General features: G+C 38.7%; 1 protein-coding gene across 3 annotated transcripts in view; it reads left to right on the top strand.

Annotated features, from left to right (window-relative positions):
• The window catches only part of ITGBL1 (integrin subunit beta like 1), a 282,440-nt gene that overhangs the window by 82,765 nt on the left and 173,766 nt on the right, over window positions 1–25,909 (top strand). Inside the window, exon 1 of one of the 3 annotated variants that reach the window (XM_053563371.1) lies at window positions 23,738–23,757. The exons of the other annotated variants lie outside the window; for them this stretch is intronic. The gene's annotated coding sequence lies outside the window, so the exon portion shown is untranslated. Of the gene's footprint in view, window positions 1–23,737; window positions 23,758–25,909 lie in introns of those variants that run through there. 3 annotated transcript variants of the gene reach the window in all.

The following is a 25,909-nucleotide window of genomic DNA, read 5'->3' as shown; positions in this document are numbered from 1 at the left end:
ATTATTATGCTTTCAAATTACATAGAATTTAAAAATAATTTACTAATTAATCCTAATGAATCTCCCAGAAGTAGGGAGAACTTGGGGAGATTTACTCACTGTTAAAGGGGACCACCCCTTTTCTGGTGTCGGGTTGATAAATAACCACTCAATTACATTACCCTGCACTTTTATGCAAATCAGTCACCCTGGTGGGAAATAGCATTTTACAGCCTTCAAACAGATTTTTTCCCAAATGAATAATAATCAAAACTACTGGGATTCATATAGTTACATCCTCTAAGAACCTGTGTCTGGCAGAGGGATCAGAATTGACTCCAATGTCCAGTCTGGAAGTTTGAGGATAAAAGCAAATGAAAGTTGCAATCCTTCCCTACCTTCATGACCTAGCTGAAGTCACTCACAATTTCTCTAACCACTTCCTGCTTCCTCTGGATAGTAAATAAAATAATGAAAAAGTCTTAGGAAATAGCAAGGAGATATTTATCTTTGTTGATGTTATTGTGATTGTTGGGGTGTGTCTTGTGCTGTTTACAGTGGGTAGAGTTTTGTTGGACTGATGGTTCAGCTTTTCACCTCCTGTTTGGGTTGATGTCTTAGGCCTATTTTCCCTGGCCTGAATTGTCAGTTCTGGGATCTGCCCTAGGAAGAAGTTGAGTGGCCCAGATTTGATTACTTTTCTGGAGAAATGGAGGGGTGAGATGGGGAGTTATAAGAAGTCTTTCTGTATTTCCTGTCTAGTGGCCCAGCCTTCTGGGGGTCCCTGCATTACACTCGTCCTCCACCCAACACTTCCAGTAACCACTGACTCTGGTGCAGGAGCTGTCAGCCTGTCCCATCACCTGCTGCTGGTGCACCTGCCTGACGTCACTGGCGTCCTTGCTGGTTCTCAGTGACATGGGGGGAGGCAGCAGTCCCCTTGTGTAGTGCCCTGTCAGTCTTCCAGTGATTCAATGCCTGGGCAAAACCAAGGAAGAGCTGTCTGACTCTGATACCCTCACTCAAAATACGTGGATTGCAGTAATCCAAAAAGAAATTTTGTATAAAGAGGAATGACTTTTACATCTTACCCAGCAAGGAAACCACAGTGTTTCAGAGCATCGAAATACCCACCATGACCCTGTAACCCCCTCACACTTACAGTTTCTGACTGGGAGATCTGTAAGTGCTGTATCACTGTGAGCTCTATCCTCCAGGGAGGTGAGTTTTTCCCACAAAATTCGTTCATTGTTTTGTTAGGTGAGGGTTTCTCCACACTCAGCCCTAAAGGATAACCTTTTGTAGCAGCGGGGAGCAGAGGTGTGATGGGCGGGGCATATGCTGCCTTGCCAGCATCCTGAAGTGGCAAAGGACACAATGTTTGGAAATCCCATACCGTAAAGATGGAGAAATTTAGGACAGGAGGGTCCAGTGTGAGCCATTTAAACTCTGCTCCCTCTGCATGCATTTCTCTCCCCTCAAAGGCTTCCGTGACCTGCTTGACCAGCCCCATTAGTGGAAACAAATGGGATACAGGCAGAGAAAAGAGTGAGAATATGCCTTGGCCCCCAACGAGACACCCTAATTTAGGGATTGAATGGATTTCATCGACATAAGTGTATACCTTTTTTTTTTTTAAACAAGTGTTCTTTGACAGTTTAAGCCTTCTATGAGTAAGATAAACACTTTAAGCTGTTAATAGTCTTTAATTTTATGTAAGCTAGTACCCTTTATTCCCCAATTAAAAATGTGTTTTATTTAATAAAATATGCATTAAGAAAACCACACAAAAGCACATATAGTATAATGAGTTATCAGAAGGTTAAATTTTTATACTCCCTACTCAGGCCAGGAAATTGAAGTCTGAGGCCAGAAACCATGTGTCCCACCCCAAGTTTGACCACATCCGCTACCTTTGAAAGTAATCATTATCTTGGTGCCTCTTCTTTTATTCATTTATTTACCTGTTCAACAAGCATTTATATAGCACTTGGCATACAGTGGCCTTTCTTTTCCATTTGAAACATCCAAAATGGCTTCTTAGGTGTCCAAGACATTGTTCTAAATAACTTTTAATCTCCTGGTCTACAAATTCATTCTCAAAAAATGCTATTTATACAGCTTTGTGCTTACTTGGATGTAGATAAGGTGGTTCACACATTTACTAATTAATTCGTTCTTGATATCTTAATATTTAGTATTTGGTGTTGGTAATTATGAGATATGCAAATAAGAATAAATCAAAATCTTTCCTTCCATAAGGATTATACCTTATGCACACAATGCAAAGGAAATGTTACTAGTAAAAATGTCAGCAGGTCTTTCCCCATATGTCCCCACGTGCCTGATTCCAGATTATTAATGTTTGTGATAGAAAGGGGGAAAATTGGTTTGAGCTGGGCGTGGTGGCTCACGCCTGAACCCCAGCACTGTGGGAGGTTGAGGCAGGAGGATTGGAGCTCAGGAATTTGAGGCTTGTCTGAGTGAGAGTGAGACCCCCAAGTCATGAAAAAAAATGGAAAAAACCCAGCTGGGCACCGCAGCTAGTGCCTGTAATCCCAGTGGCTTCGGAGGCTGAGGCAGCAGGATGCCCACAGCCTGAATCTGAGGTTGCAGTGAGCTACGACGCCATTGTATTCTGCTCAGGACATAGGGTAGAACTCTGTCTTGACAAAAAAAAAAAAAAAAAAAACAAGGAAAAAAATAAATGGTTTGGATGTTTCTTTTCTATGCCAGCCATTCGTTTGGAGAGAAGAGAAGATGAGGCAAGATGAATTGGACTGATCTTAGTCTTTTTCCATCACACCTCTCTGTCTGCAGGTTGTACCCTTGAACAGTTTGCTTCCTCTAATTCAAATTCATGGCTCCTGGGAACTTATTTTATGTGTATTCAATAAAGTGGCATTAATCTCATAGTGGTTTCTTCAAGCTGATAGGAAATTTGAAGCAAGCGCTATTTTCTAACAGCCAGATGTCATATTTGGTAAAAGATATATGGGGTAATCAGTTTTAAAGTCCTCCGGGTCTTTCTGTACTGTGAAGTGTAGGAAGGGGAAAGTTAGGAGAAACCGGGACTCAGGCAGAAGGATCCAGAGCGCCTGAAGGCTCCGGCTGTGCGCTGAGTCGGGTGCGTCTTTTTCACACACGAGCCTCCTGTTCCTCAGACTACTGTGGTTGGGTTAGGGGTTCAGTGTCTTCTCACATACTCGGGCATGTAATTGGGGTTCACAGGTGTCCACTCCACAGGAGAGCTGCTGAACCTGTGGGAAAAATGGTGACAAGGATCTGAGCTAAGGGAAACTGAAGGAAAACACACACGTTCTCACCTTGGGGCTGGACCAAAGAAGGGCCCCAGGTAGGTCAGCAATTCACCCTGGGCTGGACCCTTGGTTAGTATCAATTATGCCTTTAAAAGTCACACTGAGGGGCAGCCCTGAAGTGACCTCCAACATGCCTCCTGGGGGAGTACACCCTGTATTGCTCAAAAATTGAGATACCACTAAAAACTAAAATAACTGGGGTTTTTTATGGGACTTTAGTCTTTGCAAGGGGATGATCCTCCTTCATCCTCAATAGCTAAAACCCTGGGAAGTGATGAATGACAGAGCTGCTGTTTGAGATGACTGAATAAACTTCTGGACATCAGCACAACCAAGAAATAAATAGCAGCCCAGGATATACCAGGACAGCTGGTCACTGGGGGATAAAAGGGAGTATTCAAGTCTGGTCTGGCTATCTGGAAATCCCAAATGATTACTCCAACCTTAATGGTCATCACCGGCTGATGTGACCTGGGAAAAGCCAGGAATGCATAAAAAATTCAGGTTGTAGATTAAATATAAGCATGCTCTAATAAGATAAAGGCAATTTAAAAAAATGAACCATAAAAGAAAATACATATTTGCTAAATGTTGGAATCATTGTTAAAAGTAATTATTTTGCTTGATAAAGACATACTCCCAGCAGGACTTTTAAAAGCACTGTGGTTAGAATAGAGCTATTTCTTAAAAAAAATTAAAAGACCTGTTTGTATTATCAAAGTGGTCACCCTTTTAGTGCTTGACCCCTGCCCCTGAGACACAAAGTGGATGGAAGGGAGTTGTGCCCCCTTGTGAGTCCTGAGCCAGTGAGGGGTTTAAAAATGACAGTCTCACTCCCAAGCTCAAGCTCTTACCTACTATTTTACAGCAATTCTTGGGTTTGATCAGAAGAGTAAATAAGATGACAATAAAAATATATTGTAACTTTTTAGCCAAGTAGAGCCGTTCACTAATAAAACAAATGGTCTGTGTAATTACTTAACTAATTTGTCAGATAATTTATCAAAAAGCTATTGTCCTTATGTCACTAATGTTTACAAATAACATTTAGTAAGTTCACTTTAGTCTAAGCACATTCTCTATGTACATTTTATATGAGAGGAAGGCCTTACTAACACAGTAAAGTCAGAAATGGTGCATGAATATGCCACCTTAGGCTTTAGTACCTATTTTGCAGGAAGACAATTTAAAGATGCTAAAACAGTGCCTGCAGATGATAGCTGGCTGACTCATTGCTTTAACCTGCTGTGGTGGCTGCTTCCTCTGTCTTGTCTGTGTGCTAAGGGGAAAATATACCTGGCAAACTCCTCTAATGTGCATTGTGCTATACTTGGAGAAAATGACATCTTCCCATAATGTCAAAGCAAAAACAGCATCACACAGTCTTTTTGTACCATTAGGGATAATTCCACCTAAGTGGAAGAAGGTGAGGGCGAAACAGAATGTTCAGCAGGTCATCTCTCCACCAAGTGTTTAATAGTGAGGCATTTGGGGGCCCATGCTGTGCTCTAAGCTGTTACCAACTTTCAAGCATGCCTACTTATTTATTATAAACATTTAAAGCTGAGACCTTCACAAAAAGCCAAAATTAACTGTGAGTGCATTTACACAAAGAACAAGTATTTGAATGAGATTTCTCTCCTGTCAGATGGACTTTCAGCAAAATCGTCTCTAAGGATGTTTTTGCATCTCTCTAAGTCGTTTGGCTTTGACAGTGAAGAACTTAAAGATTCTTGTAGTAAAAGTCTGCCTGTAAATGGCATTTTTTCCAATTTCCTTGACGCTTCTTAAATGCCTACTGTATACTAGAGGTGCATGTCCCTAAAGAGCTCATAGTCTAGCAGAAGATATAAATACACAAATAAATACAGTTGAACCTCTGTAAGTTGACCACCCAAGGGACTGTAACAAACTGGTTAATATATGGTTGTGGTCAACATGAAGAACTAGGCCTGCTGTACTGATACCTACAGTATCAGTCTGTGAAAATTAGGTCAACTTGAGGAGGGGGTCCATGTAGGGAGGTGGTCAGCTATGAAGGTTCTACTGTATGTAGAATAGAATGTGGTAAAATATTTGAGAAGGATGTTCTCTCTGTTGTGAGGACCACAAATAAGCTGTGGTTAACTCTCCCCAGGGAGTTTAGGGGAACAATAATGATAAAACATTCACTATTTTATTCGATCTTCACTGAGTGCATTAGTATATGTCAGACACTGTGTTTGGTGCTGAAATATATAATTGACAAAGCAGCAGCGTCAAGACCTGCAAAAGGTCTGAGGTTTTAACCCTCCTTGACAGCGAGCAAGCTCAAGGCTCTCTCTTGGTCAGATGAACCATGAGTATCTGACCTTCTCATCCTCTTTGTGCTTGCTAATGTTCCCCCAAGCAATGTTACCACTGCTAGTGCCAGCCTCTGAATAACAGGCAACTTTGGTGGCCGCCTTCTGGTCCTTCAGAAACTGTTTGACTGGCAATGGAAAAGAAACTGAACTTGCTGGAACAAGGCTGGTAGATTTCAAGGTTGCTTCGGCAGCCGAGCACCAGCCTCTGAGTTCCCTTTTCTGGCTGCACATTAGCCCCAGGGTGATGGTGCAGTGGTGACATGAGAAAGAGATCTATTAGCAAGAGGCTCAGCTACTTCTGAAGAGGTAGGTTTTCCTACCAAGTGACTGTCCCTTTGATGGTGAGCCTACTGCAACGTGCTCCGTGTGGAACTAACCTGAGGACGTGTGAGGATTCTTCAGATGTCCCAGAATGTGCCAACGCACTGCTGAGCTAAACAAGACATTCCTGATGCAGTGAATTTTAGACCTTGGTTTGATTTAGGGCAAAATACCAGGAGGCATGTCTTTCTACATTAATACAGCATCTGTGGCATTGAACATAGAACACATGTTAAATGTGTTTGATTGTTCAAGACAGAACTAAAATATGTCCACCACTGTGCCATAATTTCTTTATTTTGTTCATTCTGGGAACAATTTCTAGAGTCATATGTATCAGAATAGCAACAGGGTTTTTGATGGGAGTCATTTTTTTTCCATAGAATCTGTGAAAGACCGCATGTAGCAGGATATTGGAATACTTGGAAGATGTGCCAGGGATTCACAGTGAAGTAGCAGGTGCAGGAATGGGCCAGCGGGGCATGGTCTGACAGGCAGCCCCAGCCTGTGCCCTTGCCTGCCCTCTACCCACCCTTACCTGCGTGCTTCACAGAACATTGCCAAGCCAAGAGTGGTTCCCTACCACCGAAAGTTAGAGATTTACTAATTCAGAAAAAATTAGACCTTTTTTTCTGCGATTTTTCTGTATTTTATTTTTTATTTCCTTAGACTTATATGACATGTTGGATTCTTGTCTCCTGAGATGTCTTGTTTCCGAAGTAATTACCCAGTGTGATGTGAAAAAAATAATGTGCTTCTACTTTCCAAGGATTGTGGGTTTTAGATGGAATCATTTGTTTATTTAGTAGAGATGATAGGTTTGAAGATGTACTTAGAAGAGCTGAGATTTTGTGCATGAGAAAAAGAGATCTAAAGACATCAAGGAAGGTCTAGGACAAGGAGGAAACCGCTTGGATTGGGGAGCAAGAAATAAAGAAAGCTTGGTGGCTGGTCTGGAAAGGACTTTTTTGGGGAAGGAAGGAATGTATTTAAAGAAGAGCCCATCTCCATGACTCAGTGTAGTCCATGTAATACAGAAACTCTTTGCTTGTAATCTTGTGAAATCTTCAGGAGGTATTGGTTTCTTCGCAATCTGTTGTAAAGCTGAAACTATTTGCTTTCCCTTTTTTTCCACTAAAAGTTCCATAAAGGAGAGAGAATAGCTTATTTTGTTCTCTGCTTTAACCCCAACACTGTGGACTGTACTTGGTAGAGTGGACACCCCAGATAATGCTTGAACAATTCATTTCGTTATTTACAAAGAAATGATTTTATTTTTATGATTATGCTGAATAAATACACGATTTTTTCCTTATCTTCCCATTTCCTATAATATCTATTTCTACAGTGCTTTTTTTAAAACCTTTTCTAATGATAAAATCTATTCAAATCATTCGGGAAAAATATAAAATAATGTGAGGCCGAGAAGCAATGGCAATTTTATCTGGCCTAGGAAACCGTTAGTTCTTTTATGTATGTCTTACTAATCTTCTTTGTATACGTTTTATATAGTTGTATGATGTATAGCTATATATACATTAACTATAGGACCATTTCTCCCAATAACTCTGGCTGATACTTTAAGGCAAAATGGATATTAAGCTCACAGAGCCATTGCCATTCCTGAAGGAAGAGATTTTACGGTGGGACTTTTGGAAATAACTTTCCATTGATCGTGTTCTCTTACTGAATATGCTTCCTCCAGTTAGGTCACATGTGGGGCATTACTGGCAAGGAAGTATGGAGAATGCAGTTTTTAACACTCCAAACTCTTTCTTGTGTATTGATTGTTGTGGTTTTATTTTCTGTCATCTGGAACACTCTCCCTGCATTTGCTCACACAACTGACTTATTTCCAGCCTCAGTCCATCAGTCACCTTTGAAGAGGAGAGCGACCTCCCTGACTTACCATCTCCCCAGGTAGCCTCTCCTGGTTTTTCTGTCTCACCATCCCGTTTCTTGTGTTGGTAGCATCTTGACAGTCTGTGTTATTTATTTATAGCTTTCAGCTGTTTCTTCCACTAGAATTTAAGTTCCAAAAGGGCACGAACTTTATTTTATTCAATACCCTAGTACATCACACTTTGCCCGGGCTTCCCATATTTATACACTTATTAATGTAATGGAGTCATTGGAAGTTGTACATTTTGTTTCTTTCCAACTTACCACCGTAAGAATTGCAATGTCGAGCATCTTTGCAGAAAATACTTGGCCTACATTTCTGAACTTTTGGCTAGGATAGATGAATAATAGAACTTATTGAATGGCTAGGTATAGAACATCTTACATCTTCTGTATTTGCTAGACTGTTTTGTGAGAATACTCTTCCAATTCACTTTCCTGCCAGCAGTGGGTAAAAGCTTGTCTTATCACTGAAATTGAATATTTTCATGTTTGAAAGTTTTTCCACTGGGGTTTAGAGGGCTTTTTCCCTTATAAACACTCATTAAGTTTTAGTATACTATAGATGTTTCTAATTGGTTACATTTTTTTGAAATAAAATTAACATTTTTTTGTTGTGAAATGTTACACGTTTTAAATTTCTATGTAGTCAAATCAGTTGATTCTCTCCTTTGAGATTTCTTTCATTGTCAAGAAGGTCTGCATCCGGAAATCTGATGAGTATTCTATTTTTAAATCTTTGATGTTTTCAACATTTCAGCACTCTGAGATACTCCCTTTAACAAATTTCTATTAATAAACTATTTTAAGGGTTTTTAAAAACTTCTTTCTCAACTGTGAGACCGGCTCACATTAGTAGGTAACAGAAAACATTGACTAAGAAAGCAACATAATCCCAGACAAGAAAAAGAAGGTTGTACAACTGAAGCTCTTTTGTCTTAGCCATCTGCCTATTCTTTTTTTTTTTTTTTTTTTTTTTGGTGGTTTTTGGCCGGGGCTGGGTTTGAACCCACCACCTACGGCATATGGGACCGGCGCCCTACTCCTTGAGCCACAGGCGCCGCCCCATCTGCCTATTCTTGCGCTAGCATTAAGCAAGTCTGAAAATCACATTCAAACACTCATCTCTCATTTTAATTTTATTTCACAAACATACTATTTCCCATTTCCAAATTATTAGGCATATTATTATTATGATTAGATGGTAACGTTTGCATATGGGCCTAGTTGCACGTTTGAAACTGATCCTGGTGACTTCCACAGGCAAGGATGAAGGGGGAAATTTTAATTTTGGAAATTCAGGAAGCCTGTCATCTTTAGTGTATAATTCCAGAGTGAATAGAAATGCCTTCCTGTAGTTCCTTTAAAGTTTTAACCTATCAGCTGAAGCTCCTTAGTCTAATCTCTGAAAAATGCCCTTCTCAAGTTTCCTGTGGTTAACTTTACCTGAGAATGCAAATCACCAATGTTTTATAACTGTGATGGGTTACTATTATAATTAATTAAATTTAATTTAATTTAACAGTGTGCCTTCCTAGACATAAATTATGCAGTGACCTTGAAAGGACAAAAGATGCTTTTAGGATACTATAATAGAAAAAAGAAATCTGGCTGGGCACAGTGGCTCACTTCTATAATCACAGGACTTCAGGAGGCTGAGCTGGGGAGGATCACTTGAGCCCAGGAGTTTGAGGTTACCGGGAACTGTGATCAGGTCATTGCACTGCAGCCTGAGTGACAGAGCAAGAATCGATCTCTAAAAACAGTGACAAGGAAGAAGAAAAGTGATTTCTTATTTTTCTTTATTTATTTGTAGGCTTTTTCTTAGCATTATTCTTCTTTGCTGTTTTATTTTGATAAAAGAAAATAACTCCAGGTGTGGAATGAGAGATTTTTTTTTTTTTGTAGAGACAGAGTTTCACTTTATTGCCCTCGGTAGAGTGCCGTGGCGTCACACATCTCACAGCAACCTCCAACTCCTGGGCTTAGGCGATTCTCCTGCCTCAGCCTCCCGAGTAGCTGGGACTACAGGCCCCGCCACAACGCCCGGCTATTTGTGAGAGATGATTTTAATTTGAAAAAATATGGGTCCACCTATGTAGGCATTATAAAATGCAAACTCTTACAGAAATAGAATTTGAATGTAAAATACTATGGCATACTCCCACTAAAAGCCCCTTACAAGTCATCCTTTTGAGTGGAATCTGGGACTTAACCTTTAATCAGTAGAATATGACATAAGTTGAAGGGATTTCCCTTCACTGATATTCTTTTTTTAAAATGTTGTCAATGTAATTAAAAAATTTTTCATAATATTATGGGGATACACACAATTTGGTTATTTACGTAGTTTGCTTTTGTATATTTTAAGTCAGTCATAGGTGTGCCTTTCACTCAGAAAGTGTGCGCTACAGCCTTACGATGTACCTGTTTATGGGAATTTGTTGTCGTTAATTTATATGCCAAGGTGAAGAAATTTTGCAGATGCATTAAGTCCATAGACAGTAGTCTTTAAGCTAATCCAAATGGCATTATACTGGATAGGGCTGACCTGAGAAGGTGAACCCTTTAAAGGAAAATCTGGATTTTCCCTGAGTTAGAGATTCAAGGCATTAGAAACTCTACCTTTTTCTGGCTTCGAAGAAGCAAGTTTTCAGAACTCCTGCAGTGGTAAGGAAATGAATTCCACAAATGACTTATGGTTGCTGGGAGGTGGAGCCTTCCTGTTCCAGCCTCCGGATGAGAGTGCCGCCAGCCATACGCCTTGGCGTCAGCCTACTGAACAGAGAACCCAGTTAAGCTGTACCCAGATTTCTGATCTACAAAACTCTGAGATAATAAATGGATGTTGTTTTAAGCATCTATTGTCATGCTTTTTTTTTTTTTTAATGCTGAAATAGAAAATTAAAGCCAGCAGTCTCCTTGATGGCATCAGCTGAAGGAGGGACAATTCCTTTCTCAGTTTGCTGATTAATCTGAATATTGTCATTCTGATTTGAAATTCCGTTCATGCGTGAGGAACTGGTATGGTACTCCTTGTATTTCTTTCTTTGGGGACTATTTTAACTAAGGAACACTGAGAAACATACCAAAGGGAGTTTTCTTGCAATAATACCCCTTCTGACTCATAGTAGCACATATTCCGGTGGATTTTGAGTTTCCTCATAATTCTACTACTCTTCCTAGTTTGTGTATTTGTATTTACGGCATCTTACCCCTCAAACTCAAGTGGGTATCCTTCCACAGGTCATTCTGTCTGCCGATCTGATCTTGTCTCCTGCTGGCTCCTTGCACTTGCCCTTGCGGGCTGAGTCTGTCCTCCCTTCTCACATCTCACTGATTCCCATTTTAGGTCCATTCTTGGTCCTTCCCAAGTCTCCCAGCATTCATGAAATTTCTTTCTCTTTTTCTCCTTGAGATTTATTGTCACGTAAGAGTTTTCATTTTCTGTATGATAGGTTTCAAATTCGGAAATGTAGAGCTTTAGGTCTAGTCCCCTGTGAAGTGTTCATGTTCCGTGGGAATCAGTAAGCACCAGGCTGTTAATCCTCACTGGACGTAGATCACATATGAAAGCCTTACCCAAGGTCTAGGACTGCGGAACCACTATTCACAGGCTGTGAGTGAGCACAAGGACCATTCCAGGCAGATGTATAGCCCTTTGTTTTGAGAGACAGGGCCCTAGAGGGGCTTCTTTAACCATAGGACCCCTTCTCTTCTCTGCTCTGAATGGTGTAGACACAGTTTCTCATCTATTGTTACCTTCCCTTCCATTGATACGCACATCAGGGCCTCACCAGGTCCTGCGTCGCGGCTCATTCTCTGAAGCGAGGATCCAGAATATGTTGTAACAGAATAAATCATAAAGTTGCTTGGGTGTTTCCTGCACCAGGACATAGCAGTGGTTTGGTGCCCGTCCCATTTGTGTGGCAGGAAATACTTTTGTTTATACTGGTGAATTTGTTTTGTCTGGGAGTTTTTCTTTAACCAAATTCTTGCATTCTTTAATTTAAAAAGCATTTAGTGAATAATGATATTCAGGCAGTGTGTGGAGGGATGTGAAGGGTGTAAAGGTGAAAAAGAGTTGCCTTCACAGTATATAACAAACTCCTCCAGATGTAACAAATGGGAGACAGACTGAAGGTGACACTGTGATCCGGGTGGGTACACAGCTGCTGTGGCAAGACTCACTAAATCAGAATTGGGAGGTCTGGTGCTTAAGGAGCCAAGATTCCTCCCAGGTGATTCGCATGCACATTAAAATGTAAGAATATTATTCCTTGGTGCTAAAATAATGTTGTTGTTGTTGATGATGACGATGATGATACAATACCCCCAAACTCTATGTCTTTAAAATTCATTTCAGTTTTGAAAGAGAAATTATATACTCTTCAAAATTATTTTTAATAAGCAAAATCAGCATTTGGAGTTTGGCTAGAATTTCTCTGCCTTTACAATTCCCTTCTACTTGTAAGCCTAAAGCTTTTCTTATGGTCATTCATAATTATACTTCAAATTAATGAAGAACCATTGACCCTATGAAATCAAGTTCTGAAATTGACCTGCAAGTAATGAATTCTTAATAAGGATGCATTATTCACATCTGCAGTAATATTTGTGACCAGTAAGATTCTAGTCTTAAATAATCTTGGGAAATATACATGTAATAGTTCTGATCTCAAAGCACAACTTACTGATGAAGAATGTATAATGACTTTTATTTTTCTGCAATAGGAAAGAATTGCATATAGATGTACAGAGTATTTGTTTATCCAATGTGAATTTAATCACATAAATTTTAATACCTTCTGCCTTATGAATGATTGTTTTGTGTTTTGAGATTTAGAACATTTCTGATGTTAACACATATTCTGTGCTTTTATGGGGTGACATACACATGAGGACACTAAAAAAATAGTAGCAAAATGACCTATATACTAAACATTCCATTCTACACATCCCCATCTTCTTGCGTTGTATGAGGAAGGGGGCTGACTTGTTTATGCAGTCCTAACACCTAGCTATTAATGAATTTCTGGGTGGAAGATAAAGGGAAACTTGCATTTCAACATTGAAATTACCGTAATTTAATATCCTACAGTGAATAAATGTCTCCCTTGGAATAAAACTAATCACTTTTAGAAGTTTATGAACTCTTTTTGGTCACCAAGATGCTATTTAGTGAACTACATGTAATTATTATTATTATTCTTTGGTTAGAAATCATTTAAGAGCAAATTTATTTCCTAAAGTCTCTGATATCTTTTATAATGTTATTTGGGTAGTGAGAGATATTAACAAATATCCATGTAATGATGGATATAAAAATCATATATATTAATAATTATATTTATCGATATTATGAAAGTTCCATTTTTTTCCCTCAGTCTGTTCTCAAAAACCCTCCCATTTAATATCTGAACTTTAATTCCTTTGATATCTCTTGTATATGAAAATTTAACCTTGAGTCTGAAATGACCATTGAATATATTGCCTTAACTGAAAGACAAATGCTGTGTCTGGCACAAGTGTGGAATATGGTATGTGTTCACCCTCAATTATCTGAACTTGGTTGACTTCCATTATTTACACCCACTTTGTTCCTGGTATCGCCAGGATACAGAATTTGGGTTGAACTAGTTAATAAGCACTTTGATATTGGCCACCAGAGGGCTCCCATATTCCTTCCATCTAAGTATAAAAATATGTTAGTGCAACTAACAAAGTTCACCATGGAATAAAAAAATGATTATAGGAATTTATGACATAGTTATCCATAGGGTGAAAATATTCCAAACTCACTGTGTCCTTATACAAAATACTTTGAACAAACTTGTGGAAAAAAACACTGATTAAAATAAAATGATTAAATTGCATTTGGTTTTGTCTTTGTTTCTGAAGGCTATAGTATAGAATTATAATAATAATTGTAAGCTCCACATCTTTGATCACAAGCTAGCTATGTAAATGATCCTTAATTAAAAGTTTGGGTATTTTTGATAGCCCAGATTTTGATAATACACAAACTTTGTAGAACAAGATGGTAGGGTTTCTTTCAGTGAGTGTTGGTGGTAAGAGGAATAATGGCATAAGCTATGGATTTTCCCCTAAAGAGGAACAAAGGGCTTGCTTCCTGTGTGGGTCTTTCCATTGGTTCTTGTTGAGCTATGTTAGCTAAAAACCAGCCCCAGCTGCTGAGACCCACCAGGCTCTTCTAAGGGCTACTAGAAGCAGCAAAGGCATCGATGTCTGCAATTTTTTTCTTTCCTTTTACTGGGGGTCATTTGTGTGGCTCCGATAACCCAAGTACTGTCCCTGGGATTTATGCATGCATCGTTCCTGCCGTAAGGTCTAGGTAGGGTTAGCAGTTAAGGGAAATGCCACGATTCACAGCAGAACAAACTTAGAACACAGTATCTTTAGGAACTCTACCGATCCATGTAACACACGTCACATGAGTCGTCTGATTGATCCTCCCCAGGATGTGCTTTTAGACCACAATTCATTTATCATCAGTAACGGAAAATGGTGTTTAACCAGTTTACCCTTTGCAATTACTTTTCTTGTAGAATAAATTACTTATTACTTCTGAGTTTAAATATGCATCAAAGGGAAAAACAACATGGAGGGCCTGGTTAACTCAATTATACACCCACACCTAGATGCTGTCTTTTTGACTGTAAGACTGAAATATTGTGTTGCAGGAGAAAATAAAACAATCTGTTCCCCTTTTTATCCATTATGTTCTTCTGGTCTGAGAATTATTGATTGTGCCTTTTTCTTTACAGAGGAAGAATTAAAAATGCAGCTAATGTTGGTGTATCTTGTATTTATTTGAAATAGTTTTAAAGCAATGTCTTGCATTTTGTTTGAATTTGTGCTTTTTAAATGGTATTTCTGAATGCAGGCTTCTTTTGTCTGGATCCTCCTCTATGCCAGCCATTGCTTTCTTTCCATGAGACTGTGGTGATTAAAAAGCACTCTAATCCTTGAAACATGGATAGGAAATTATCTTTGTATAAAATCTATCTTGGAAGTTCAAATAAAATTCCTTTTATTCACAACCACATTGTACTAAATCTAGTCCAACCAGACCCCATGATTCACTAGGATTTTTATTTGACAGTGTTCTTGGCATTTGATTCCATTTCTGTTCAAGGAAATTCACATTATTGAAACTGCCAGATAACTGCATTTTAAGATCATCCCTAATCTCTAATTCAAGATATGCATAAGCAAAAGAAAAGACAAAAAAAAAATCCAAACAAAACAAAACAAAACAATTTTGATAGTGACTTGGTGTTACTGTAGCCCACGTGCTAATTGTATTATATTTTGTGTTCCTCATGGAAATCTTCGAATTAAAAATTAAGGAAAATTTTCTGCATTAGGCAGATTTTATTCAAAAACATCACAGCCAATTGTTATACTAAAAGTTATATTACTTATGAGTAAAACTACATGGAAGTGTTTTAATTAATATGTTCAAACAATTTTATGTAAAATTATTTGGGGGTCTTAAGCTTCCTGAATAATTACTTCAGTCCTGAAATTCAGTATGTTTAGAAATTGTTCCAATTGTATGTATTTACCATTTAGAGAGAAAGTATATTCCTCTCTTGATCATGTTAAATCAAATTGGTATAAAATGAACTTTGGCTTGAAAACTTTTCCTGACATTTATTTGCAAAAATTTCTGTGACCAATATTCTTGCACTTGAGGTGACATTAAGCTTCCTTGGTCACCAGGGAGAAATGTGGCTTTTCTCTTCACTCATTCTGTGTATGAGAAGAAAAGAATTAATTGAGGATAGGCCAAGTTGGCCTTGCTCCTTTCTGTTCCTAGCAATACATGATATTTACATTTAAGGCAAAAAGCCAGACAGGTAAATTTGCAGTATGGAATGAATTGGGGAAGGGGTGTCTGTGTGACCTATCTCTTAAATCCTACGTAAATACCTTTGCCTAAGGCCACCCAGAGACTTTCCTTCATCTTAAGCTGTTGATGCACATCATTCCCCCCCCGAATTTTAGAACATCTTTAACAAAAAATACTATATAACATTGATCTTAGAGTACTGACACTATCTTGGCTTCGTATTACAGTCATCTGGGGGGAGGGAGTTTCTTTAATTCCTAATGCTCAGGCTGTATTACTGATCAGCTACATCAGAATGATCCAGGTTGGAATAAGATGCCAGTAGTTTTTTAAGTTCCCCAGGTGACTGCAATATGGAGAGAACCATGTTCGAGAACCACTGTTTTATAACCAACATCACCAAATGGTATCACATTCCTGCATGCTGACGTATGTGGTAGATAAAGATCTTGACCTGCAGATCCAGGTGATCAAGAAATACAGGTTAGAGTTTCATAGTTCTCTTTATAGAGATCTTTCACATCCTTTGTTAGGTAAACTCTCAAATATTTCATCTTCTTTGGCACTACTGTGAAAGGAATAGAGTCCTTGACTTTTTTCAGCTTGACTATTGTTGGTATATACAAAGGCTACAGATTTATGAGTGTTGATTTTGTATCCTGAGATGCTGGTATATCCTTGATCACTTCTAAGAGTTTTGTAGTAGAATCCCTGGTGTTTTCTAGATATACAACCATATCATTTGTGAAGAGTGAAAGTTTGATCTCCTCTGACCCTAAATGGATACCCTTGATCACCTTTTCTTATCTAATTGTGATGGCTAAAACTTCCATTACAATGTTGAAAAGTAGTGGAGACAATGGACAACCTTGTCTGGTTCCTGATCTGAGTGGAAATGATTCAATACAATATTGGCTGTGGGTTTGCTGTAGATGGCCTCTATCAGTTTAAGAAATGTTCCTTCTATACCAATTTTCTTAAGTGTTCTGATCATGAAAAGATGCTGGATAAATAGCTGAAGATGTTAACAAATGGAAAAGCATACCATGCTCATAGCTGGGAAGAACCAACATTGTTAAAATGTCCATATTACCCAAAGTAATATACAATTTTAATGCAATCCCTATTAAAGCTCCACTGTCATACTTTAATGATCTCAAAAAAAAATATTTTGTTTTATAGGGAACCAGAAAAAACCTTGAATAGCCAAGACATTACTCAGAAATAAAAACAAAGCAGGAGGAATGATGCTACCCGGACCTCAGATTATATTATAAATCAATAGTGATCAAAACTGCATGGTACTGGCACAAAAACAGAGAAGAAAATGTATGGAACAGAATAAAGAACCAAGAGATGAATCCAGATACTTACTGTTATTTGATCTTTGATAAGCCAATTAAAAGCATTCAGTGGGGAAAAGATTCCCTATTTAACAAATGGTGCTGGGTGAACTGGCTGGCAACCTGTGGAAGACTGAAACTGGACCCACACCTTTCAGCATTAACTAAGATAGACTCTCACTGGATTAAAGATTTAAACTTTTTAAGACATGAAACTATAAAAATACTAGAAGAAAGCACATGGAAAACCCTGGAAGAAATCTACCTGGGAGAATATTTTATGAGGAGGACCCCCCCTGGGCAATTGAAGCAACACCAAAAATATATTACTGAGATCTGATCAAAGTAAAAAGCTTCTGCACAGCCAAGAACATAGCAAGTAAAGCAAGCAAACAGCCCTCAGAATGGGATAAGATATTTGCAGGTTATGTCTCAGACAAAGGTTTAATAACCAGAATCCACAGAGAACTCAAATGTATTAGCAAGAAAAGAATAAGTGACCCCATCTCAGAGTGGGCAAGGGACTTGAAGAGAAACTTCCCTGAAGAAGACAAGAGCAAGGCCTACAGACACATGAAAAAATGTTCATCATCCTTAATCATTAGAGAAATGCTAATCAAAACCACTTTGATTTTATTTCTGCGTAATGTCTTGGCTATTCGAGGCTTTTTCTGTTTCCATATAAAATGAAGTACTAGTTTTTCCAGATCTTTAAAGTATGACAGAAGTGCTTTAATGGGGATTGCATTAAATCTGTCGATTGCTTTGGGTAGTATGGATTTTTTTAACAATGTTGATTCTTCCCAGCCATGAGCATGGTATGTTTTTCAATTTGTTGACATCTTTGGCTATTTCTTTTCTCAAAGTTTCATAGTTCTCTTTGTAGAGATCTTTCACGTCTTTTGTTAGGTACCCTCCTAAATATTTCATTTTCTTTGGCACCACGGTAAAGGGAATAGAGTCCATGACCGTTTTTCAGCTTGACTATTGTTGGTGTATATGAATGCTATGATTTGTGAGTATTGATTTGATAGCCTGAGACACTGCTGTATTCCTTGATCACTTCTAAGAGTTTTGTGGTTGAGTCCCTGGTTTTCCAGGTATACTATCATATCATCTGCAAAAAAGTGAGAGTTTGAGCTCCTATGACCCTATATGGATATCCTTGATTGCCTACTCTTGCCTAATTGCAATGGCTAAGAATTCCATTACAATGTTAAATAGCAGTGGGGATAGTGGGTGACCTTGCCTGGTTCCTGATCGGAGTAGAAATGATTTAAATTTTACTCCATTCAATATAATATTGACTGTAGGTTTGCTGTAGATGACCTCTATCAGTTTAAAAAATGTCCCTTCTATACCTATTTTCTTAAGTGTTTTGATCATAGAAGGATGCTGGATATTATCAAAAGCTTTTTCTGTATCAATTGAGAGGATCATGTGGTCTTTGTTTTTTAATTTGTTTATGTGATGTATTATATTTATAGATTTACATATATTGAACCAGCCTTGAAAGTTTGGGATAAAATCCACTTGGTTGTGGTGTATAATTTGTTTGATGTGTTGCTGGAGTCTGTTTGCTATAGACTTTAGACTATACTATAAATCTATAGTGATCAAAACAGCATGGTGTTGACACAAAAATAGAGAGGTAGATGTATGGAATAGAATTGAAGACCAAGAGATGAATCCAGACACTTATTGTCATTTGATATTTGATAAGCCTTTCAAAAACTTAAATTGGGGGAAAGACTCCCTATTGAACAAATGGTGCTGGGAGAATTGGCTGGAAACTTGTAGAAGACTGAAACTGGACCCACACTTTCACCTCTAACAAAAATTGACTCTCACTGGACAAAGGACTTAAACCTAAGACATGAAGCCATAAAGATTCTTGGAAAGAGTGCAGGAGAAACACCTGAAGAAATTGGCCTGGGAGAAAACTTTATGAAGAAGACCCCCAGGGCAATTGAAGCAATACAAAAAATACATTACTGGGATCTGATCAAACTAAAAAGCTTCTGCACTGCCAAGAACACAGTAAGTAAAGCAAGTAGACTGCTCTCAGAATAGGAGAGGATATTTGTAGGTTACATTTCCTACAAAGGTCTGATAAGCAGAATCCACAGAGAACTCAAACTTATTAATAAGAAAAGAACAAGTGATCTTATTTCACTATGGGCAAGAGACCTGAACAGAGGCTTCTCTGAAGAAGACAGGCACATGGTATACAGACACATGAAAAAATGCTCATCTTTTTTAATCATCAGAGAAATGCAAATCCAAACCACTTTGAGGTAGCATCTAAGTCCAGTAAGAGTAGCCCACATAACAAAATTCCAAAACTACAGATGTTGACGTGGATGTGGAGAAAAGGGAATACTTCTGCACTGCTGGTGGGAATGCAAGCTAATATGTTCTTTCTGTTAAGGATTTTGGAGAACACTCAGGGATCCAAAAATTGAACTGCTGTTGGATCCTGCAATTCTTCTACTAAGAGTATATCCAAAAGACCAAAAATCACTTTGCAAAAAAGATATTTGCACCAGATTATTCACTGCAGCTCAATTCGTAATAGCCAAGTCATAGAAGAAGCCCAATTGCCCATCAACCAATGAATGGATTAATAAATTGTGGTATATGTATAGCATGGAGTATGATGCAGCTTTAAAAAAAGATGGAGCCTTTACCTCTTTGATGTTTACATGGAGGGACCTGGAACATATTCTCATGAGTAAAGTATCTCAAGAATGGAGGAAAAAGTATCCAGTGTACTCAGTATTTCTTATATTTACTCACATGTTCTTATGAAAGATAGAACACAACTATAACCCAGGATGAAGGAGAGAAATGGAGTGGGAAGGGAGGGGAGAGGGGAGGTTTGACAGAAGGTGGGTAAAAAGCGGGACCACAACTATGGAGCATATGACAAGGGTACAAGTCAAATCTGTCAAGTGTAGAACATAAATTTCTTAACACAATAATCAAGTAAATGAAGCGAAAGCTATGTTGAGTGGTTTGATGTAACCACGTCAGATTGTATAAAAAAAATCAACACTTTGTATCCCACATATGCATTTAAATGTATTCATGATCCATGTATATGTGACTTAATTAAAAAAAAAAGAAAAAACACCTTGAGATATCATCTAACCCCAGTAAGATTAGCCCACATCACAATATCCCAAAACCAGAGATGTTGGCGTGGATATGGAAAAAAGGGAACACTTCTGCACTGCTGGTGGGAATGCAAACTAATATGTTCCTTTTGGAAAGATGTTTGGAGATCACTTAGGGATCTAAAAATAGATCTGCCATTCGATCCTTCAATTCCTCTACTAGGTATACATCCAGAAGACCAAAAATCACTTTATAACAAAGATATTTGCACCAGAATGTTTATCACAGCCCAATTCACAATTGCTGAATCATGGAAGAAGCCCAAGTGCCCATTGATCCATGAATGGAATAATAAATTGTGGTATATGTACACCATGGAATATTATGCAGCCTTAAAAAATAAGGAGACTTTACCTCTTTCATGTTTACATGGATGGAGCTGGAACATATTCTTCTTAGCAAAGTAAATCAAAAATGGAAGAAAAAATATCCAATGTACTCATCCCTACTATGAAACCAACTTATAGCTTTTATATGAAAGCTATAACCCAACTATAGCCCAAGAAGAAGGGGAAAGGGGAGAGGGAGGGGAGGGCAAGAGGAGGATGAGTAGGTGGAGGGAGGGTAATTGGTGGTAATACAACTATGGTGCATTTTTACATGGGTACATGTTAAATTTACTAAGTGTAGAGTATAAATGTCTGAACACACTAACTAAGAAAATGTGGTGAAGGCTATGTTAACCAGTTTGATGAAAATATTTCAAATGGTATATAAAACCAGCACATTGTACCCCATGATTGCATTAATGTACATAGCTATGATTTAATTTAAAAAAAAGAAAGAAAAAGAAATACAGGTTGGTTATGTGTCACACAGTCCAAATTCTGTAATTCGGCTGAGAAATAATCTCAGCCAGCTGAGCATTCATTTTTTCCTCTATGATGGCAAGTGAATTCCAGGGGGTTTAAAACATGTTTGTGGGTGAGGCTGGGCAGGACTCTGTCCCAGGTTGCTGCTTACTTGCTCCAGCCTTGCTGAAATGCACACTAGTGCGTCTGTCCAGGGTGGCCAGTGGTCCCCCTTTCCCCTGGAAAGGGCGCTTTCCTTCTGCCATGCCCTGTTACCACATGCGATGACCTGGCCTCGGTCTTTCTTGAAGCTCCCCTAACATTTTCTTCTCTCTTGTCCTCCTCTTGGGAAAATGACTACTTTTTTGCTGCTTCTAAGAGACTTAGTGTGCCCACAAATGAAAATCTTAAGAACGGAACCAGTTGTTAAGCTGAGAGTCCTGGTCTGTACAATCAATATTTTCTCTTCTTTCCCAGAAAAAAGCTTGTAAATTCCTGTTGAGTTTGTAAAGAACCATAAAATCATGACCTCATTGTCTTGAATTTTAGCATGTGATGGTTTGATTGACCATTAGAACTTAAAAGTGTGTTAATATAAACATTCAACTCTACATTTTTTCTTTTATAAATTTTATTTATTTATTTGCTTATTTTTTTGAGACAGAGTCTCACTATGTCACCTTCTGTAGAGTGCTGTTTTGTCACAGCTCACAGCAACCTCCCACTCTTGGGCTTAAGCCATTCTCTTGCCTCAGCCTCCCAAGTAGCTGGGACTACGGGAACCTGCCACAATGCTGGCTATTTTTTGTTACAGTGGTCATTGTAGTTTGTCAGGCCCGAGCCTGGTTCAAACCCGCTAGCCCTGGTGCATGTGGTCGGCACCCCAGCCACTGAGCTACAGGCACCAAGCTATCTACATTGTTCTGTTGGATAAATGCCATTTGTCTCTGTCTCCCTCAGAGACTTTTGTCATCTTTTGAAGCAGCGTGAATCATGTTTAAAATCATATCAGCTGGTGCCTCCTCCAGAGTATTCGTGCCAATTCAATTAGTGGTCTCTCTCTTGTCATTCAGAACCTCTTAATTATCGATTTAGATTAGTGAACATTTGAAGCCAATTCAAGGGGAGAAGAAAAAAATGTATTGATTAGTGCCATTTCAGAGTATATCTTTTCAATTTGTCCGACTGAGACAGAGATCCCTCAGGTGTGTGTAATGTAGAAAATGTAATCTACCTTACGAAGTCCAAGCTAAATGCTTTATGTTACTATTATTGTAACAATACATTTATGTTACTGTTGTGTGTTTATCATGTGTTGAAGATCACATTCGTACCATACCATATACACATTGTCACGTTTAATCCAATAATTTCATTTTGGGGTCATTATTTATTATTTTATTTCCTTTTTACAGATGTGAAATCTTAAATCATCTGTCCAAGTTCATTTAGCTAGTTAGTAAATTGCAGTTAGGATTTACACTGTGTTATTAACCCTTAGACATACAAATTGAAGGCTGTTCTTGATGTTTGAAACTAATTATTATAAACATATGCCCATGTACCTCTTCCTAGTAGGGGCTAGACGTAGTAAATAAAATTAACCGTATTCAGTAAGAATAAATATGTTTAAATCCTAGAGGAAGCTTAGAAATATTTTGGAAATAGACTTTTTTGAGGTTAATATGAGAGATAGTACCCAGGCCTCTGCAAAAGGTTTTTGATACCCATGTCAGATATAAGGCTCTTCTCTAAGGGGATTCTGGCCTCACCCAGAACTGGCTGGTACAACTATCTGCAGTGAAAGAAGTTCAGTGTCAGTTGTGGCAGCCTGTGGAGCACCTGACATAAGGGTAGTGCAAACAAGGAACTGAATTAGCTTACTTTTTAATTATTATGAGTATGTACATGGTAATTGTATATATTTACAGGTGCGTGTGGTGTTTTGTTACAAGCATAAAGTGTGTCAAGTCAAGAGAATGGGTCTATCCATCGCCTCAGGCCTTTATGATTTCTTTGTGCTGGGAACCTTCCATTTCTACTCTCTTATTTTAAAGAATACCCTAACGTACTATTGATTGTAGTCACTTTGTAGTGCTATTACATGTTGTTCATCTATTTAATTCTATTTTTGCAACCATTAGCCATGGTCTTTATCTCCCCTTCCCCCGTAGCCTTTCTAGCCTCTGATAACCATTCTTCTCTTTATCTCTGTGGGATCATTGCAATCACATATGAGTGAGAACAATTGAGATTTGTCTTTTTGTGCTTGGCTTATTTCACTAACCTAATGTTCTCCAGGGAACTGAATTTTTAGTTTTTTAAAAAGTTTTAATGAGTTTATATTTAAGTAGCTGGAGGTGGCTGGTAGCTACCGCATTGCACAGCGGACTTACTTTCCTTCTTTCCCTCTCTGTCTTTTTCTCCTTCTCTCTGTCCCTCCCTTCCTTTCTTCCGTCAGACAATTGAAAGCTCAGTACCAAATAATAATCTGGGCAAACAACTGAGCTTTTCGTTCCTAAGTGCAAATAGTAAATAGTAACACCTACTTATATGGCTACTTTTAGGATTATCGAGACAAATAACAGCAGTCTTATTATGTTTATTTTTAGGACTAATTAGATCGTCTGTATAACCCATCAAGTAGAGTTCCTGCCATAGTTGATGGTGATGATGGTAATTATTATCATCATGAAGGTAATACTGATTTCAGTGGTGTGTTCACTTAGCAAATGGGATGACAGGAGAGTCTCATTTATACATCAGTGTCCCATGTGCTAAAAATGCCACATTTGTTTATTGATGTAGTAATATCTCATGAACTGTTAAGAAAGCCATGAATATATAATGAAGTGGTTTATGAGTAGGGGCGGCTTCTCCTGATGAGCACGTACACACGCTATTTCAGGAAAGGGTTGAACTGTTAGTCTTCTGTTCCTGTGATAAAATCTAAACTCAGCGAGAGAGGGATTGGGTGCAGATCACTTAGGATTTGTACTCAAATTCTCATCTTCTGTTCCCATCTATTTCTCTTTCTGCTTCATCATAGTGACCATCAAGAAAAATTGAAATACTCTATTTAATATTCATTGAAAAACATACATTTTTGTCATCTTCATAAAAACACCCTGATGTTCAATAAACAAATAATGTGTTAGAATCAGTGGTTTAGTATGATTGAAATTACAGATCAGATTATTTTCCATGAGGTCATTTTTTTTCTTATTTTTTTTTTTATTTTTATTAAACTATAGCTGTGTACATTAGTATGATTGTGGGGCACCATACACTTGGTTCATAGACCGTTTAACACATTTTCATCACATTAGTTAACATAGCTTTTGTAGCATTTTCTTAGTTATTTTGCTAAGACCTTTACATTCCACATTTACTAGGATTCACATATACCCTTGTAAGATGCACCGCAGGTGTAATCCCATTATGTGGCTCATGAGGTCATTTTTAACCAATCATTAATAGGGCTTTTTAGAGAGCAGCAATCATTTTGTTTAATCTTGCAATCAGAATGTTTCAGCCCGTGTCCTTTGCTACCAGTGCAAGAGAAGCAAATAACAGAGGAAATCCAGGATTCTCAAGGGGATAAAAATTAAAGAAGTGACCTTGTGGCCAGGAAGCATGCCAGGTCGTGTCTCAACTTCCATCTTCCATGTGGTCATAGCTCCATGGAAGCGATGGCATCGGATCACGTTCTTAAAGGAAACTCTTATAACTCCGTGGGGGATGCTAGCAGGATGTGAGCGACACTGCATGGCTGTCTCCCTGGAACCAGGGGGATTTAGCACATGGCAGGAAAGGAAAGCAAGTTTAAGCTGAGAAAGCAAGTGATTTGCTGAGGTGCCAAAGGAAAGCAGGGGGTTGCTGAGTGCATTGCAAGTTCACGGGGCCCGAGGGAGGTGGGGGCGCAGCACGCTGGAGGCCTCATGCGTTTCCAGTCAAACGTGGTGGTGGTGAGGGCCTGGGAGGAAGTGCGGCCAGTGAGGAGCAGGTGATTAACTCTCTCCCTTCCGACCGTACGGCAGCGTCCTTGTAGCTGATTCCTGTCTTAGATCAAAATGCCACTTGACAGATAGGATTTTAAGAGCAATAGCGCCTGTGGCTCAAGGAGTAGGGCGCCGGTCCCATATGCCGGAGGTGGTGGGTTCAAACCCAGCCCTGGCCAAAAACCACAAAAAAAAAAAAAAAAAAAAAAAGAGCAATAGAATAAGAAAGGGTTATCAAGTGAAGGGGAGATAAAAAGTGCTGGGCTGGAGAAAAACGTGGCACATATACACCTTGGGTGGGCTGAAAAAAACAGAACTCTGTGATGTCAGAGCTGTGTTTGGGGACATGTAACTTGAGACAATATTGGAAAGTTATTCCTCATCCCTTCACTCACGTGTTATTTTTTTCACTTATTCATTCCTTTTCAGCCATTGTTCTGGAAGAAGGGGATGTGGCAGCGAATATAACTGATAGAAATCTCTGTTCACTGGGGCAGCGCCTGTGGCTCAAGGAGTAGGGCGCCGGTCCCATATGCCGGAGGTGGCAGGTTCACATCCAGCCCCGGCCAAAAAAAAAAAAAAAAAGAAATCTCTGTTCACACGCATCTTCCATGGTAATACGGAAAAGAGACACTAAATAAGAAAAGAAGTTAAAAAAAAAGTATATTTGTTAGATGGTAATAAATACTGCAGAAAAATTACGTTGGATTGGGGAATAGGGTTTCTTAGGCTAAGGAGAGCTGCAATTTTAAATAGTGTAGCCTGGGAAGGCCCGCAGATACAAAAGACTTCGCTTTTTCATTCAGGGAAGAGAACAGAGACCAGTGTGGTTGGCCTTGGGGGAGAGA

Source organism: Nycticebus coucang, chromosome 15, assembly GCF_027406575.1.
Source record: "Nycticebus coucang isolate mNycCou1 chromosome 15, mNycCou1.pri, whole genome shotgun sequence".
NCBI classification, from domain to species: domain Eukaryota; kingdom Metazoa; phylum Chordata; class Mammalia; order Primates; family Lorisidae; genus Nycticebus; species Nycticebus coucang.
This window is presented reverse-complemented; position numbering and strand designations above follow the sequence as displayed.